This window comes from Triticum aestivum, chromosome 3B, assembly GCF_018294505.1.
Source record: "Triticum aestivum cultivar Chinese Spring chromosome 3B, IWGSC CS RefSeq v2.1, whole genome shotgun sequence".
In the NCBI taxonomy this organism is placed as follows: domain Eukaryota; kingdom Viridiplantae; phylum Streptophyta; class Magnoliopsida; order Poales; family Poaceae; genus Triticum; species Triticum aestivum.
In genome coordinates this window covers 717,280,828-717,294,242 of record NC_057801.1, presented here as the reverse complement: position 1 = coordinate 717,294,242, position 13,415 = coordinate 717,280,828, and the positions used below count along the sequence as shown (strand labels likewise).

Here is a 13,415-nt window from a genome sequence, read left to right as displayed (position 1 = left end):
TTAAATACTTGTCCAAATCACATCAAAATTAACAAGACTGTAGTCCTTCCTATCCTAAACCTCCCAAACATCAAGCTTTCCTCTTAACCTCACTAATTTGATCACAGCAATGCGGTCAAGTTTGCTACAACACACTTGCGAAGCATGTTTCCCTCTGCACTCTGTGCCTCTGCTCTTTTCATCTCCTCAGTTCTGATCCATCTTGGAGGGGCTACACCTCAGACATGTTTGCCAGCTCGTTGCATCACCTCCATGCCAGTCTGCGCGGTGACCACCGTTTTGGCATGTAGTAGACGCGCCTAGAGTGTCATTTTGCTTCGGTCCCTCCCCTCCTTGGTGCCTCAGCGTGCATGGGCGTGTCTAGCAGCTCTGCCTCATCGTCCTCTTCTTCCTGGACCCCTCTCCCCCTCCTGCAGCTCACTCGCTAGCGCTCGTCGCCGCGCGCCCATGGACGAACTATAACCGGCCGTCGTCTTCCTCCTTTGGTCGTTTCTTCCCCGTGCTTCTTGACCTCTTCTGCCCTGTGAAACTGCCCCCTGCTCCTCCCCGTCGCCTTCGTCCAGCGTGTAGGCATGCACACGCATGCACGAGCATGTACGAGCCCCGGCCACGCGTCTGCGGTGGCACCGCACTGCCCCGGCTATATATAACCCAACCAGCGTCCCCTCGACCTCACCAGCAGCTCCACCATCCTCCCAGCCCCTCGCTAGCTACTCACCCGAGCCCGGGAGCTCTTCCTCGGCCACTATCGCGTCCATGGCCGCCGCCCCCTGTCCACCTAAATTCACTTGAAGCTTGCCTCCTCTCTCCCTTGTTTCTTCACTAGTGGCACTTTCCAACTCCACGAACCCATCCCAAGAGTTTTCCTCGTCTTCTTGCTACCATAGCGCCATGCCCATCTCCACCATAGCCGCCATCCGCCGGTGTTAGGGTCTCCATCTCCTCGGTCCTCTTCACCGGTCGTGGATGATCTCAGGAGATGCGCCGTGATCCACTGATCTCGTCCATGGGCGGAACCTTGCTGGAGGTGCCCTGTAGCTCCGACAAGCATCGTCGGGGCGGCCAGCCTCGGCTTGCCTCTGTACGCCGTTGGGAAGGAGGAGGAAGAAGGAGTGGGAGGAGAGAGAGAGAGAGAGGTGGGACCCGCCTGTAAGCGAGACAGGACCCGGCCCCGCCACTGCCACGTGAGTTAATTGGAGACGGCAAGTGCAGAGTACGTTTTCCATATTAGGAAACGTATTCCCTGTTATACGCTTTCTCTTTTTCTGTCTAGGTCCAGTCTGTAATTATTTTTCTTGTAGATGGGCCCCTGGTTGAAAACCCCTCGTATCTTTTTGCTCGATACTTGGATTGAGGCAAATTCCAACACCCACGTCTTCGTCTCGTCGAGCCCATTTTGTTCATATCATTTTCATTTTGTGTTCACATACTGGAAATGACCTTTATGCCCTTCCCCCTAATCAGCCCCCTCCAAGGGAGAAACTTTTTCGGTGACTCCTTCCGTGAGCTTTCTGCACTTCTCCCGGTGTATTCTTCATCGCCAGGCAAGTCACGACAACCACTTGCATGATAGCCATGCAGTAGCCATGGTTTTCTGCTTAAACATTTAATAAGTGCTTGTTTGTCTGTAACTGCTATTATTGTTTCGGTAATGCATAGAGATCTATGTTCACCTTCATGCTATGCTCTTCTGCATCTTGTTATCTTGTACTTCTTGCTAGTATTATTGTTACATGTCATGCTTGGTAGTAGTACATGCTGGTAGTAGTGATGTTCATGCTGATGCATGCTTACCATCTGTTATCCAGTACCATTGCTATGCATGCATCTAGCTGGTTATATGCTTACTTGGTAGTATTATCATTATGTTCTTGCATGGTAGTCATTTCCGATGCTAGTGGCCATGTTATGCTATGAGTAGTGTTATATTTGTGATATTCATGCTCATCAGTATGCCATGCTGATTCGGATATATGATTAAGTTGTTGATATGCTTGATGATTAGATTGCACCCCCATGCTTATGTTGATATCATGCAGTATAATTGCATCATGTTATTTTAATATGGCTCAACTTATTGCATTAAAGTTTAACCGGATAATAATCAAACTTGAACAACTGTTGGCTGAGTCATGGTGCCACCAAATCGAGCTGACCAGTACAACCACACTTGCCTTATGGGGGCCCTAACTGGGTCTATTGTCATGCCTCTCGCAGGTGCCTCCAACGAGGGACGGTTATGGGTGTGCGCTACCCTGATCAGGTAGGCAGACATAAGCCTTGTGTGCCCGTTGTTGTGATCGGTATACCATTGTCCCCGTTTGGGACCGTTTATAGTTTTGCCACAACGGTGGTCGTTGGGTGTCACGAGGTGACACGAGGCCACCCATGACTTAGCCGAAAGGGGAGTTTGTCGGAGTGGCTGGGAGAGTGTCATGGCAATAGATTGGTTTTGTCGGAACGCCGTTGGTCCACCCGAATGGGAGCACGAGGCCAAGTGTTCTGTGGTGTGGGTAAAGTGTACTAACCTCTGAAGAGTGTGTGTCAAATCTATCGATAGTCGCGCCTGCGGATATGGGCCCAGTTCGTAGTAGGTCACACTATGGGTCAACAGTAGTAATAATGTGCTTAATAACAACCCCGGTTCGATGATGAAAGAAGTTGTTTGATCTTTATGTGACCGTGAGAGGATCACAGTGGTATCATGGATACCGAGTTCATGGATATTTGTGATGTTGTGCGAGAATCACGGTAAAGGTCAAGCTCCTTGTGGTCATGTAATGATTGCTATGGTATTGTGAATACCAAGCTTGATTGGATCCTGAGATGATCGTGTGATGTCCATGATGGTAAGCTTATGCATGTGATGGTTATGAGGTAACCTCCGATCAGAGTAAGTTGGTTCAGGATAGGTTAAACCTGTTGCGTGTATTATCATCCTATGCATATGATGAGTAGCATTGCTATGCTCATTTCATATGATGCTAGATGTGTATGTTCAACATGTGTTCATGCTATGCCCATCTGATGGTGTTTTAGTGATATCATGTTCATCATTGTTTAACCTGTAACTGCCATGTTGTCGTCTGTCTTGATTGCTCTTGGTTGCTGTGAGCTTGCAAGTACATTCAATGTACTAACCTGGCGTGTCATGCCAGTTTGCAGGTCATGCCGGATTTGATTGCTTGTTTGTCGTGGATTCCTTTTTTGCGAGCTAGGATAAGCATTCAGCCAGAGTCCCTGTGGAGTGGAGTTCATCACTATCGTTGCTGTTCCGCTGCCAGTAGTTATTACGCTGCTTCGTGTTGTTCTGTCCTTGCATGGAGCAACCGTGGCAGGCGTAGTGTTGCCGTGCCGATGTGATCCCCTTGTACCCATATGGTTGTAATAAAGAGCTGATTTGTTCTATGCTAAGAAGTGTTGTATTCCAGAAGACTTCTCTCGATCTCTGGGCTGGAATACGGGGCGTTCTGGTTTCTTTGAGCCGGGATGCCACAGTATCAGTACCAAACCAAGTACAAATGCCACTAAAATTTTGGGGATTTTTCTGGACAAAAGAGATACTAGAAGCTTCGGGAGAGGGCCAGAAGACGAAGGAGGTGGCCACGAGCCACCAGGGCGCGCCCTAGTGCCTTGTGGGCGCACCTGTGCTCCAGTTGAGCTAATTATGCCTCTATAAATTCTCTAAAATCAGGAAACCAATAGTTAGCGCCACACGAAATAATTTTTCCACCGCCACAAGATTCTGTTCTCGAGAGATCCCATATGGAGACCTTTTCTGGCACTCTGCCGGTGGGGGGATCAACCATAGAGGGGCTCTACATCAACCTTGTTGTGCTTCCGATGATGTGTTAGTAGTTTATCACAGACCCACAGGTCCATAGCTAGTAGCTAGATGGCTTCTTCTCTCTCTTTGATCTGCAATAAAATGTTCACCTTGATGTTCCTGGAGTTCTGTTTGATGTAATCACTTTTTGTGGTGTGTTTGTTGGGATCTGATGAATTGTGAGTTTATGATCAGATTATCTAGGAGTACTATTTGAGTCTTCTTTGAACTATTTTATGCACAATTATGATTGCTTTGTATTTCTCTCCAATCTATTGATTTGGTTTGGCCAACTATTGATTTTTCTTGCAATGGGAGAGGTGCTTTGTAATGGGTGAATTCTTGTGGTGATCTATATCAAGTGATAGAAGAGGACAAGACACGAATTTGTATTGTTTCCATTAAGGATAAAAGGATGGGGTTTATTCATCTGTGAGTTTACTTTGTCTACACCATGTCATCTTGCTTAAGGCATTACTCCATTTTTTATGAACTTAATACTCTGTATGCATTCTGGACAGCAGTCGACGTCGGTGTCAAAATCGGGGATCTCGGGTAGGGGGTCCCGAGCTGTGGATCTTGGATCGGTGGGGAACAATGGACGAAGAACATGGTGTTTACCCAGGTTCGGGCCCTCTCGAAGAGGTAAAACCCTAGGTCCTTCTTGATTTTATTGAAGTATATAGGATGATTACAGAGTCGAACTACGATGAGATCAGATGAACTAAACCCTAAGCGAGTAGGATGATGGTTGTTGTTCTAGCCTATACGGAATAAACCCTCATGTTTATATAGACACCAGGGGTGCTAGGGTTTACACATGGTCGGTTACAAGGAAGGAATAAACATGATGATTCATGACTTGGAGGATACACCAAGGCATCAAAGATTTCCTGTCCGGATACGGGGTCACCTCATAGCTCAGCCTTCTAGAAGTTGTAGTGCGGCCCAACTTTCCAGCCCATAAGAATAGGCCAGTAGCCAGAGGACCCCTTAGTCCTAGACTCCCTTAGTAGTCCCCGAACTAGCCTCCAATGCTGGTGTTTATTAATTTCCGATGTCCTTGCACGTTCGAAGACTCTGGCTTGCGGGGCGAGTTCCTCCCCCCTCTTTTTGTCTGGCTGACCGATGTTCGGTCCCGATAACTTTCTCAATTCATCGAGTTGTTGTAGGTCCCACATCATCGATCCTTACATTGGAGTAATGTGATCTATTGACTCCCGTGCGCCTAAAGGAGGCAGACAGTCTAGCGGTCTTTTACAGAAATGCACCTTACGGGATAGTGTTAGGTCTATTAAATAGGCCATGAACACGACGGGTAGCTCATCCCAAATCAAGAAGCCAGGACGCTAGAAAATCTTCGAGAGAATGGCGAGTGCTCCTAGCTCCTCTTCATGCCCCATGGCCCTCTTCCTGGTGACTGGGCGAGCTTCTCAGTCTCTCATATTCAACTTAGCAAGCTCGAGACTCAAGGTTACCTTCCCGCATCGGATCTTGTCTCCACCTGTCCAGGACTAGTTTCCGCCCATGGCAAACCTTTCGTTGAGAATTCCCCTGCTCCTCGCAAGGAAGAGAGGGTATGTTTCGTGCCCTTCCTCTTACGAGGCATGGGCTTTCCCATTCATCCTTTCCTTAGGGGTCTTCCGGAATTCTATGGGATCCAGCTCTATCATCTCACATCCGGGTCCATTCTGCATATCTCGGGCTTTGTCGCCCTTTGCGAGATGTTCCTGGGCTGCGAAGCACATTTCAAGTTGTGGAGAAAATATTTCTGCCTCGTCCCCCGCACCCGGGGAGGGACCATAACCAAAATATGACGCATAGCTGGGACAGGGTATCCCACAGGGACCCCTAAGAAGGATTACGACGAGTGGACCTAGGAGTGGTTTTATATCGAGGATGTCCCCTTATTTGAGCCAGCTCAGAGGGGTTTGCCCGAATACTCAGACACTCCTCTAAGGAAGCAGTTTAATTGGCGGCCGAAGAACCCTTCTCAAGAGGAGAGTGCCGAAGTGCGGTGTGTGGCTGCTAAGGTGAAGCTGCTAGCACACAACAAGCTAACCATTATTGACGGGATGGCCGCTGCCATCAAACGATGCATGCAACCCCTTCGGTAGAGGATGGACCCCCTGTGGTGCTACAATGCGATAGGCAACGCAACCCATTACAAATGGCTGGGGCCGGACAACCAGGCAGCGATGGCAGCTATATTAGCCGACCTCTTCAAGGGAGAGGAAGAAGAATTTTCCCTTCTGAGGAACAGGGACAGCTATTCCAGCTATAATCCAATTGAATGGGTAAGTTCAACATTCATTTGCATGGTCGTGGCACTAAGTAAATGTACCACAGCCATGTGGGACACATGGGCCCACAAGTCAGGTTCAAAGGTTTCAGTTAACGGTCTGATGTCGGGCCGTACCAGAAAGCTCTCGGTAAAGAGCAAGTCATATTATTCATTTTGAAAACTTAACAAATAATTTTTTTCACTAACAACTGGGTCTAGTGGGTCCACCTGTCAGGTCAGAATGTATCTTTGATAGGTGTTTTACCGAGCGGGCTCTCTGACATAGATAACAGCAAGTCACAGAGCCATCAGTTACAAACGGACATGCCACATGGTTAGTCTTTGCCTTGTGGTGCTCTTGGCGGCTGTCTCGTTTGCCGATTGTGCTTTGTTCACCGTGATGTTGTGTCGGCAAAATGTTGTAGTTGTCGTGAACCCGCAGTTGCCGAGTGTAGCTCCCGGTGTATGTATGTTTGCCGAGTACCCGTGGATTCTCACCCGGTTAAGAGCCAGACACCCGGCGTATAAGGAAATTTCAGTAGCGACATAAGAGATGCGACAATTTGTGTGTGAGAGAAATGTTACCCATGAATACTCTTATCGGTGCTACGTTGAGACACTTTCTACTGGAACTAGCACAATGCCCGTGCGTTGCAACGGGGGTATAATAAATATTCTACTGATTCAACACCAATTGTATCAAACATATACCTTTAGCATCCTCGTCTTTTCCTTCATTCGTCCACTATCTCCACCTTTCCAATCCAAACATGTCTTGACATATGTTTTCCACTTGTTCTTCCGAAGAAAAGCACTATTGCATACTTATGTATCTTTTTTTAGGGTTTCATACAAAGGAATCAAGATGATGAAACTTTTATTAACCATGAGCCATCATTAGAAAATGTTTCATGGAAAGCTGAGGACAATGCAAGCCATTAGCATGTTAATTTCATCGAATCGCTTCATGAGCCAACAAAACTTTGCTAGAGCTTCGTCTCTTCAATAACCATGGCCTCTGTTGCCTTGCAAGGTTGATCATCCCTAGAAGCCAGTGTCCATATCCCATCAACATCATACTTCTTTGTCTTCTCTTTAAAATTTTCTGGTTTTTGTTTGAGAGGAAATAAATTGTGCCCAATATTTTCATTAGATTTATTATTCACAACGAAATTTTATGTCGTAATGCTAATCTGTACATCGGGTCCATGTACATCGGGTCCATTTATGGAGCCTGTACATGAGAACAATGCCATCTTGATGTGCGTCAAGGTAATTCTTCATCAAAAAAAATAATCCACCCAGATATTTCATTAGATACAACTAAAAAGCAGAATTCACGTTCTTTCCCTCTCTCAAATGCCATCCGCAAGGAAAAGCATCAACGGCAAGAACATCACGATAAACATTTAGTGTATCACAAATATAGCAAAGAATTAAGGTACTCGATTTCCATACTGCCAATTTAAGAACTTCAAGAAAACTCAGACCTAATTTGACTTGCACAGAATATTGACCAGATTCAAACTCAAATCTTGCACAGAATATTCTAATTCAAAGGATACAAAAAGTAAATGGACAAAATCTACCAAGAAGTGGTGCCACATGTGTCTACTGCCACTGCTGGAAATGCTCCAAGTCTGGTCAGTATCAGTGGGAATGCCTAGTTCTAAATAAGGGAACTGTAATTTGAACAACAGCAGGTCCCAGAACCACACCTCAAGCAACATGTCGTAGCCCATATAGCTCCTCGTCCTCTGTAGTGTAAAGATCCCAATCCCATTCTCACTAATCTATCCATGACAATGAACTGACATAAGTTTTAGCATGCCAAGGAAAGGAGATGGTAGCATTTGGATTTGCCAGGGTAGGGAGGAGCTCGAACAGAAAAAGGAGCCGGTGGAGATAGCTTAGCCTTGCATGCAAAAAATAACATGCCAGAAGGCTGGGAGGAGATCGTGCGCGGACGGCCAGGGTGTTTGCTCGAGCGAGCTGATGGCCGACAGCTGTGCTCGAGTGCAGACGGAGCGCTAAGCTCGAGTTTGATGGGAAGCAGCATAGCTGGGACAAATGCCTGCATCAGTAAAAAAAATGTAAAAACTTCTCATAATTGCAGTCATCCATGAGAACAAAATTTTGCTAATTCACGAAGGTCATAGTCAGGACCTTAGAGGCATTATTCTCGTCTTGTCAACGTGCTACATATCCATAGTCAGAACTCGTAAGTTGTAGTACTGTTATATGCTTGGACACGCATTTTTGAGATAGATTATTGCTTGTTTCATGGACTCATGGAATCAGAGTATCATAGTATCATTAGCAATGACAAGGAAGAGCTCCCAAATTAAGTAGAAGATTGCTTCATCCCTTCTTGAATGCCTTTTCAGAGAACCTGACAAACTAACAGGGCATTACTTAAGCCACCTAACATCCAAAATTATAGAACCAAAAAGATGCAGTATGCTCATTTCCTGATGATTTAAAATAGAACAGATGTGGCTATAATAACATAAGTAGGCTCCACTTTTGCCGAAACCACGATGTTGGGACAGGAATAAGAGTATCACTCAACTCAAGCAAGTGCCACGCAAAGCAACCAGTGAATATCATTTAAGCTACCTGATAATGACAAACTATGTTGTATGAATATGATGTTAGTACACTTCAGCCATCATTAAATAAGCAATGAGCATCATAATAGCAACTTCACGATTAGTATAGTGTCTGATAAGAATGCCAAATTAGAGGAACAATTCATAAGTGCTTTAGTTGGCAAAACAATTTATTTTGACTTGGATCCATCGATGATAAATCAAGATGTCGTGGAAAACGCTTTGCTGCAGATCAGACTGAAGGAAGCACCTGAGCTGGCCACTGAGTCTTCAGGGAGAGTAAGCGTCAGCGGCTCCACATCGTTGGAGAAATAATCTTCAAACCTATGTTACACCATTGATAAAAACAGTGGTGAGTAACATGAAACCTAAGATTCAGAGAGATCTATGAAGCCATAGTCAAAGGAAAATATTTCTGCTGCAATATTTTTGTAAAGCAAGTAAGTCGAGTCATGTAAAATGAAGCAGATGTACCTGGCTCTGTGATGCGCTATCCCATATAGTAGAACGCCCGTGCGTTGCTACGGGCTATAATACATAAATATGAATCGAACAAATGATTAAGATCATCTTTAAGGTCGAAACTCATTTCTTGCTCGTATGTCCGGATGGACATCAAACAGACGCCAAACAGGGGTGTCCAACAAGATGAAGACCAATGTTGTCCTAATTGTAGTAGAAATGTTTCCTTAGGAAAAAATCATGTAAAAAACCTATGAAAAATTCTTTGAATCAAAGAGGCTCTGAGTAGCAGAAAGAATGATATAGCGCAGAGTTTGTTTGGGACAACCAAAATAAATAGTACACCATCTAACGCCACTCTTTTTTGTATAACATGTTCTAAATAAATACTACTTCGTCCCACAATATAAGACGGAGGGAGGGAGTACCAACTAAATTCTAAATACAAGTACACATATACACACTATGGAGTACTAATGCATGATGCGAATTGAGATATTCTTGAGCTACCTTCATTTACATCAATTAAGAAAGCACCATACCTTTCGGTTGGTAAATGTAATTGCCATCTTACTGACGGGAAAAAACCATATGAAAATGCCTTTGATACTTAGTGGTAGGCCACCAGAGAACCTAGTGCTTCCCGGCCCCAAAATTCGACCTTGAGACTTCTCTTGCTACCAAAAGAGAAGCAAGCTTTGGCAGGAGCAGCGACAGAGGGTGCATTAGTCAACATCTTGCTGTTGAGGAAAATGAAACATGATTTATAAGAAGGAAGCAGCAACTGCAAATGTTGGCCAAAGAAAGCAAGGCATAGAAGGAACAACAACTACCTCTTCTTAGGATTGTTGGCATCTTAGTTTCCAAGAGTTGCTTAATCAGCGAGTGAGAATATAATAAATCTTAGCTAGGATGTTGCACAAAGGAGACAACACATAAAGGCAAGGACAGAGCACCCAGTCACACCTAGTTGCAGCTAAAGTCACTTCCTTTGCAAGCGTTGGCATCGCTTCAAAATAACACGAGGAAAGAAAAAATAATGGTAAGTCAAAGTGTATCCTTAGTAATGTACAAAAAAAAATTTGACAGACAACCAACGTCAAACAAAAGGTGCAAGTGAAGGAAGCATTTCCTGCTCAATTTATATGACATAGCAAAACAAAATATTTTGTAGTATGGGTAAGGTGAGAGAAGCTCATCATACAGAATAAAAAGGCATAGGAAATTTCATCCACACATAGCTATATGTAGAAATCGTTTTACGGCAGAAGTAAAAAGAAACAGAGGAAAATGCAAGGAGGGAACAAAACCATTTTGTGTGATTTTATGGTCAAAATATGGTCCTAACCATAGAAAAAACAAATAGAGCAATGGTTGATATATATTTCAAACTTACCTTCAACTTCCTCCTTATAAGTATCCACTCTCTGCTCGCAAAACAACAGCAATTCCTACAGATTTATGGTTGAGTAGTACCTCGGTAATCAGCTAGAAACTTTTCATCTAACTCATCCTTCTGGTTTGCCATTTCCTGAAAATTAAGAGATAGATTTAGGTGTTTATAAAAAAAATGCAAACTTGACTTTCCAAACTGAAGAAAAAGAAATAATAAAAATATATAGGCACCTTAATCAAACAATTGCTAAGAAAAAGAAAGGAAATTAGATTGTTATTCACTCTTAGGTACCTGCTATATCTTTTAGTTTGCATGTAGCAATATCATATGTTCCCTTTGGTTGTGTCACCGACAAAGAAAATAAAACATCGTCTCTGCTTATTGGAATTTCTGGGGTCCGACATCATAAGAGTCCATTTCTAAATTCAATGGGTCCTTGGGATTCAATTATTGCCTAGATTATTATTTATCAGAAGTCCTTGGCTAAAAGAAGAGCCCGGTGCACAATTGAGAAGACATCAGAATGTGTTGGAAAAACATTATTCAGATGATCCTGATGAACGAGCACCAACAGCCAGCATCCTTCATGTCACTCGATCTACGACCAGACAAGATAAAAAACAAACTTCATTCTCTTCCCAGCTCATCACTAAAGTGTGCACCTTGCCATAGCTCTTTGTAGGTGGAGTAGACTGTAAGTGCTGATGGTATTTACCAACAATGATGCTGCTGTTGAGCTCATCACCAGTATCTGCAAAAGAAATGGCAAAGGTACATATGTTTTTGCACGGAAAGGTAAATTGATGACTAAAAAACCATAAGCAACATGCATCAGGTAGTTGAAGGCAAGAAAAGGAAGGAATTCGATCGGCTCACATGAATACACCTTCGCTAAAACCAGCAAAAGAAAGACAATGAATGAATCCTAATGCTTACCGATCAGATGCATTACGCCAGCGAAGATATCAACAAAAAAAGAGATCTGCAGTTCATATTAATACAAAGAAAATATATTACAGGAAAACAGTGGTCCCATAGGTGGCTTGCTGACCATGTACACAGGCTGTCTAAAGTCATATTTCACATGAGCTTCCCTATAAGTTTCATGCAATACATAAGATACTGAGATCAGCTAACCACCAATGGGGGGATAGTTTTCTGCCTGAGGGTTGTGCTGTTGTGCATATCTCATAGGTGACTCACTTCCCCTGCTGGCTCTTCAGATTGTCATGCACTGGTTTGTTTGTTATCCCAGTTGGCCGCTGGTGCCACAAGAACTGTGTATCAAAGTCGTAAGGTTATATAAATGAAAAGGAATTAGTTTAGATAACTAAGTTAATATGTGTTTTTTATTAAAAAATTATGTACAGAAAGTCCAAATCAAATCCACATACAAGTTACTGATGATTAGAAGTAATACCGTTTAGCCGACTATGTACAGAAAGTCCAAATCAAATCCACATACAAGTCCAATGTAGTTTGTACTATTAATTAACACAACCAAGTTATGGGTAAAAAATGCAGTGTTAAATACTTTTGCATATCATCCATATAAAAAACAGAAAAATGCTAGCTCTAAAAACTGTTTAAATGGAACCGGCGTGTCAGAGCCCTGAGATAAACAGATCTCAAAAAAAACTCCATACGTTAACAGCTGTATGATCTAGCTAGGTGTGCAAATAGGTTTTAAAGAAACTCACAGGAACAATCTTGAAGAGCATGTGTAGAATTGTAGATAGTCAGTCAAATTAAAAACTGAGGTCGTAGCATGGAACAGTTGATCCGAAAGACCCGCCATTCCAATGCACAAACATTCAGATGCGTGTTCAGGAAGATGACAAAAAGCACGAACATGACATCTCCTAGCTAGCTAATGTACAATGATAGATCATACATACTTGGCTCTGGTGAAGAGGAAGGCAGCGGGGTAAGACCGATCATACATACATGCTGGAAGCCGAGTCAGGCAAACCGTCGAACGGCTGGGAGGCGGTCCTGACGGCCCTAGATTCAGGCCGGAGCACCTGAAGGCTGAAGCATGGCCGGTCACCGCGGACGGCACGGCCTGCCCTGGACTCGGATGGGGATCGGGCAGGTGCCGATCTGATCTTGCGTTGAGTACTGGAGGCCACACTCGGTCGTCCTGCAACCGCCGTCCGCGGCCGTGTCGACACAGACCCAAGCGCAGCGGTACTTGGGCTTGCCGATCTCGCGATCGATGACGCGCTGCATCACCACCACCAGCACACAGAGGAGGGTAAGGCATGGCTGGCGGAGGAGTCCCGAAGGGATCGCTGACGGTGAAGGTTCGGCGGCGCAGGATCAAGGGCGCTTGATGTGCGAGCGAGGGCGGCAGCGAAGGGATCCTGGATGGGAATCGAGGGCACTCTGAACCCCTCGCTCGCTTGTGGTGCGAGTCGTCGATTTTTTTTTGTAGGCTTTTTTCGTAGGTTTTTTTCTCATGGTTTTTTCGTTCTAGCGCTCGCTCCCTCCTTAGCTCTGATCGCCTCGCTCCTTCCTAACGTGGGTTTTTTTATCGATGGGATGGTTACTTGCGGGGGTGGGAGGTGGGAGTGACGATAAAAAAAACCGGACGAAAATGGTGGAACGAAAATAAAACCGAAACACAGACTACCAACTGAGACATTAGGAGTAGAAATACTCACACAAATATCGTGCTACACTACCATGTGTATTTTACAGGCCATCATTTAACACAATAAAGAGACCCCAAAAAATGACCGGAACCTAGGGAAACGTTCCGTGTCAACATGCGGTGGGATGGTATAAGTAGACGGGTCACCTACTCCCCATTCCAACACGGCTTGTGCCATC

At 44.5% G+C, this 13,415-nt stretch overlaps 1 long non-coding RNA gene across 12 annotated transcripts; it reads right to left on the bottom strand.

The window, feature by feature from the left end:
• Positions 1 to 7,579: 7,579 nt before the first annotated feature.
• Positions 7,580 to 13,047, bottom strand: LOC123071966 (uncharacterized). Of its 12 annotated transcripts, none has more exons than XR_006434677.1 (9): positions 12,281 to 13,032; positions 10,872 to 11,857; positions 10,581 to 10,715; positions 10,018 to 10,193; positions 9,727 to 9,924; positions 9,197 to 9,388; positions 8,973 to 9,046; positions 8,277 to 8,502; positions 7,580 to 8,184 (listed from the first exon to the last, which is right to left on the bottom strand). It is a non-coding gene; the product is annotated as an uncharacterized lncRNA (long non-coding RNA). The 12 variants fall into 12 exon arrangements; XR_006434676.1 differs by having other exon boundaries at positions 12,479 to 13,031; XR_006434675.1 differs by having other exon boundaries at positions 12,528 to 13,030.
• Between the last annotated feature and the right edge of the window lie 368 nt (positions 13,048 to 13,415).